Genomic DNA, 5,000 nt, shown 5'->3' on the forward strand with positions numbered 1-5,000 from the left:
TAAATATGTCCCTTTAAATATGGCCCTTTAAATATGGCCCTTTAAATATGGCCCTTTAAATATGACCTTTGTCAACAACTAGCGATCAGATTGAATCTCAGCCTTGGTTGTTGTAGTTGTTGATGGTGGTGGTGTTGTTGATGGTGGTGTTGGTGGTGTTGTTGATGGTGGTGTTGTAGTTGTTGATGGTGCTGGTGTTGTAGTTGTTGATGGTGGTGGTGTTGTTGTTGATGGTGGTGTTGTAGTTGTTGTTGATGGTGGTGTTGTAGTTGTTGATGGTGGTGTTGTAGTTGTTGATGGTGCTGGTGTTGTAGTAGTTGATGGTGCTGGTGTTGTAGTTGTTGATGGTGGTGGTGTTGTTGTTTATGGTGGTGTTGTAGTTGTTGTTGATGGTGGTGTTGTAGTTGTTGATGGTGCTGGTGTTGTAGTTGTTGATGGTGCTGGTGTTGTAGTTGTTGTTGATGGTGGTGTTGTAGTTGTTGATGGTGGTGTTGTAGTTGTTGTTGATGGTGCTGGTGTTGTAGTTGTTGTTGATGGTGGTGGTGTTGTTGATGGTGGTGTTGTTGTTGATGGTGTTGGTGTTGTTGATGGTGGTGTTGTTGTTGTTGATGGTGTTGTTGTAGTTGTTGATGGTGCTGTTGCTGTTGTTGATGGTGGTGTTGTAGTTGTTGTAGATGGTGGTGTTGTTGATGGTGTTGTTGTAGTTGTTGATGGTGCTGTTGCTGTTGTTAATGGTGGTGTTGTTGTTGTTGTAGATGGTGGTGTTGTTGATGGTGTTGTTGTAGTTGTTGATGGTGCTGTTGCTGTTGTTGATGGTGGTGTTGTAGTTGTAGATGGTGGTGTTGTTGATGGTGTTGATGGTGGTGGTGTTGTTGTAGTTGAGGGTGGTGTTGATGATGTTGATGGTAATGTGTTGTTGATGGTGGTGTTGTTTTAGTTGATGGTGGTGTTGTTGATGGTTGTGTTGTTGATGGTGGTGTTGTTGATGGTGGTGTTGTTGATGGTGGTGTTGTTGTAGTTGATGGTGGTGTTGTTGATGGTGGTGTTGTTGATGGTGGTGTTGTTTTAGTTGATGGTGGTGTTGTTGAAGTTGATGGTGGTGTTGTAGTTGTTGTTGATGGTGCTGGTGTTGTAGTTGTTGTTGATGGTGGTGTTGTTGTTGATGGTGTTGGTGTTGTTGATGGTGGTGTTGTTGTTGTTGATGGTGGTGTTGTAGTTGTTGATGGTGCTGGTGTTGTAGTTGTTGATGGTGCTGGTGTTGTAGTTGTTGTTGATGGTGATGTTGTAGTTGTTGATGGTGGTGTTGTAGTTGTTGTTGATGGTGCTGGTGTTGTAGTTGTTGTTGATGGTGGTGGTGTTGTTGATGGTGGTGTTGTTGTTGATGGTGTTGGTGTTGTTGATGGTGGTGTTGTTGTTGTTGATGGTGTTGTTGTAGTTGTTGATGGTGCTGTTGCTGTTGTTGATGGTGGTGTTGTAGTTGTTGTAGATGGTGGTGTTGTTGATGGTGTTGTTGTAGTTGTTGATGGTGCTGTTGCTGTTGTTAATGGTGGTGTTGTTGTTGTTGTAGATGGTGGTGTTGTTGATGGTGTTGTTGTAGTTGTTGATGGTGCTGTTGCTGTTGTTGATGGTGGTGTTGTAGTTGTAGATGGTGGTGTTGTTGATGGTGTTGATGGTGATGGTGTTGTTGTAGTTGAGGGTGGTGTTGATGATGTTGATGGTAATGTGTTGTTGATGGTGGTGTTGTTTTAGTTGATGGTGGTGTTGTTGATGGTTGTGTTGTTGATGGTGGTGTTGTTGATGGTGGTGTTGTTGTAGTTGATGGTGGTGTTGTTGATGGTGGTGTTGTTGATGGTGGTGTTGTTGTAGTTGATGGTGGTGTTGTTGAAGTTGATGGTGGTGTTGTAGTTGATGGTGGTGTTGATGATGTTGATGGTGAGGTTGTTGATGTTGATGGTGGTGTTGTTGTAGTTGATGGTGGTGTTGATGGTGGTGTCGTTGATGTTGACGTCTGAGGTTGTTGATGTTGATGGTGATGTTGTTGAAGTTTATGGTTGTGTAGTTGATGGTGGTGTTGTTGATGGTTGTGTTGTTGTAGTTGATGGTGGTGTTGATGTTGATGGTGGTGTTGTTGTAGTTGATGGTGGTGTTGATGATGTTGATGGTGGTGTTGTTGTAGTTGATGGTGGTGTTGATGACGTTGATGGTGAGGTTGTTGGTGTTGATGGTGGTGTTGTTGATGGTGAGGTTGTTGATGTTGATGGTAGTGTTGTTGTAGTTGATGGTGGTGTTGATGGTAGTGTTGTTGATGTTGACGTCTGAGGTTGTTGATGTTGATGGTGGTGTTGTTGTAGTTGATGGTGTTGGTGTTGTAGTTGATGTTGATGTTGATGGTGGTGTTGTTGATGGTGGTGTTGTTGTAGTTGATGGTGGTGTTGATGGTGGTGTTGTTGTAGTTGATGGTGGTGTTGATGGTGGTGTTGTTGATGTTGATGGTGATGTTGATGTTGATGGTGGTGTTGATGTTGATGGAGGTGTTGATGGAGAGGTTGTTGTAGTTGTTGGTGATGTTGATGGTGGTGTTGATGGAGGTGTTGTTGTAGTTGTTGGTGATGTTGATGGTAGTGTTGTTGATGTTGATGGTGATGTTGATGGTGATGGTGATGGTGGTGTTGATGGTGATGGTGGTGGTGGTGGAGGTGTTGTTGTAGTTGTTGGTGATGTTGATGGAGGTGTTGATGGAGGTGTTGTTGTAGTTGTTGGGGATGTTGATGGTGGTGTTGATGGTGGTGATGTTGATGGTGGTGTTGATGGAGGTGTTGTTGTAGTTGATGGAGGTGTTGATGGCAAAGTTGATGTTGATGGTGGTGGTGTTGATGGTGATTGTGATGTTGGTGTTGATGGTGATGGTGATGGTGGTGGTGATGGTGGTGTTGATGTTGATGGTGGTGGTGGTGATGGTGATGGTGATGGTGATGTTGATGGTGATGGTGGTGTTGTTGTTGTTGTTGATGGTGTTGATGGTGGTGGTGTTGTTGTAGTTGAGGGTAGTGTTGATGATGTTGATGGTGGTGTTGTTGATGGTGGAGTTGTTTTAGTTGATGGTGGTGTTGTTGATGGTGGTGTTGTTGTTGATGGTGGTGTTGTTGATGGTGGTGTTGTTGTAGTTGATGGTGGTGTTGTTGATGGTGGTGTTGTTGATGGTGGTGTTCTTGTAGTTGATGGTGGTGTTGTTGAAGTTGATGGTGGTGTTGTTGTAGTTGATGGTGGTGTTGATGATGTTGATGGTGGTGTTGATGGTGGTGTCGTTGATGTTGACGTCTGAGGTTGTTGATGTTGATGGTGGTGTTGTTGAAGTTTATGGTTGTGTAGTTGATGGTGGTGTTGTTGATGGTTGTGTTGTTGTAGTTGATGGTGGTGTTGATGTTGATGGTGGTGTTGTTGTAGTTGATGGTGGTGTTGATGATGTTGATGGTGAGGTTGTTGGTGTTGATGGTGGTGTTGTTGATGGTGAGGTTGTTGATGTTGATGGTGGTGTTGTTGTAGTTGATGGTGGTGTTGATGGTAGTGTTGTTGATGTTGACGTCTGAGGTTGTTGATGTTGATGGCGGTGTTGTTGTAGTTGTTGGTGTTGTAGTTGATGTTGATGTTGATGGTGGTGTTGTTGATGGTGGTGTTGTTGTAGTTGATGGTGGTGTTGATGGTATTGTTGTTGTAGTTGATGGTGGTGTTGATGGTGGTGTTGTTGATGTTGATGGTGGTGTTGATGTTGATGGTGGTGTTGATGTTGATGGAGGTGTTGATGGAGGTGTTGTTGTAGTTGTTGGTGATGTTGATGGTGGTGTTGATGGAGGTGTTGTTGTAGTTGTTGGTGATGTTGATGGTAGTGTTGTTGATGTTGATGGTGATGGTGATGGTGGTGTTGATGGTGATGGTGGTGGAGGTGTTGTTGTAGTTGTTGGTGATGTTGATGGAGGTGTTGATGGAGGTGTTGATGGAGGTGTTGTTGTAGTTGTTGGGGATGTTGATGGTGGTGTTGATGGTGGTGATGTTGATGGTGGTGTTGATGGAGGTGTTGTTTTAGTTGATGGAGGTGTTGATGGTGAAGTTGATGCTGATGGTGAAGTTGATGGTAGTGGTGTTGATGGTGATTGTGATTTTGGTGTTGATGGTGATGGTGATGGTGGTGGTGATGTTGATGTTGATGGTGGTGGTGATGGTGATGTTGATGGTGATGGTGATGGTGATGGTGGTGTTGATGGTGGTGGTGTTGATGTTAATGGTGATGTTGGTGTTGATGATGATGTTGATGTTGATGGTGATGTTGATGGTGGTGTTGATGTTGATGGTGGTGGTGATGTTGATGGTGATGGTGATGGTGATGGTGATGGTGGTGGTGTTGTTGTTGGTGATGTTGGTGATGTTGATGGTGTTGATGTTGTTGTTTGTTGTCTCAGGTTGTACTCTGACTATCTCTACTTTGGGATCACTAATAAGTCTGCGGAGGACTTCCAGGACAAGGTGTTGATGGTGTTGTTGTTGTTGTTGTTTGTTGTCTCAGGTTGTACTCTGACTATCTCTACTTTGGGATCACTAATGAGTCTGCGGAGGACTTCCAGGACAAGGTGTTGATGGTGTTGTTGATGTTGTTGTTTGTTGTCTCAGGTTGTACTCCGACTATCTCTACTTTGGGATCACTAATAAGTCTGCGGAGGACTTCCAGGACAAGGTGTCCGAGTCTCTCCAGCTGTTTGAAGGGTGCCTGACAGAGTACACCATGCGCTCCTGTGTGTACAACACTACGCTCAACAACGCCATGCCAGTGAGTAGCCTTCACCTTCTCCACATCCATTTGCTTTCTATGTTTTAACTGACCATAACAGTCTAACTGTCCAGGTGAATGGGGGGGGGGGGGGGGGGGGGGTCAGTGTGTGAGAGACAGACAGAAGGAAAGAGAGAATTCTCCCCCACTCTTTCCTCCATTCTCTCCTCCACTCTCCTCC

The 5,000-nt window shown here is 44.4% G+C and overlaps 1 pseudogene; it reads left to right on the plus strand.

Annotated features, from left to right (window-relative positions):
• LOC109886747 (carbohydrate sulfotransferase 15-like) overlaps window positions 1–5,000 on the plus strand; it is a 33,291-nt pseudogene that overhangs the window by 18,219 nt on the left and 10,072 nt on the right.

This window comes from Oncorhynchus kisutch, unplaced genomic scaffold (assembly GCF_002021735.2).
Source record: "Oncorhynchus kisutch isolate 150728-3 unplaced genomic scaffold, Okis_V2 scaffold3749, whole genome shotgun sequence".
Lineage (NCBI taxonomy): Eukaryota > Metazoa > Chordata > Actinopteri > Salmoniformes > Salmonidae > Oncorhynchus > Oncorhynchus kisutch.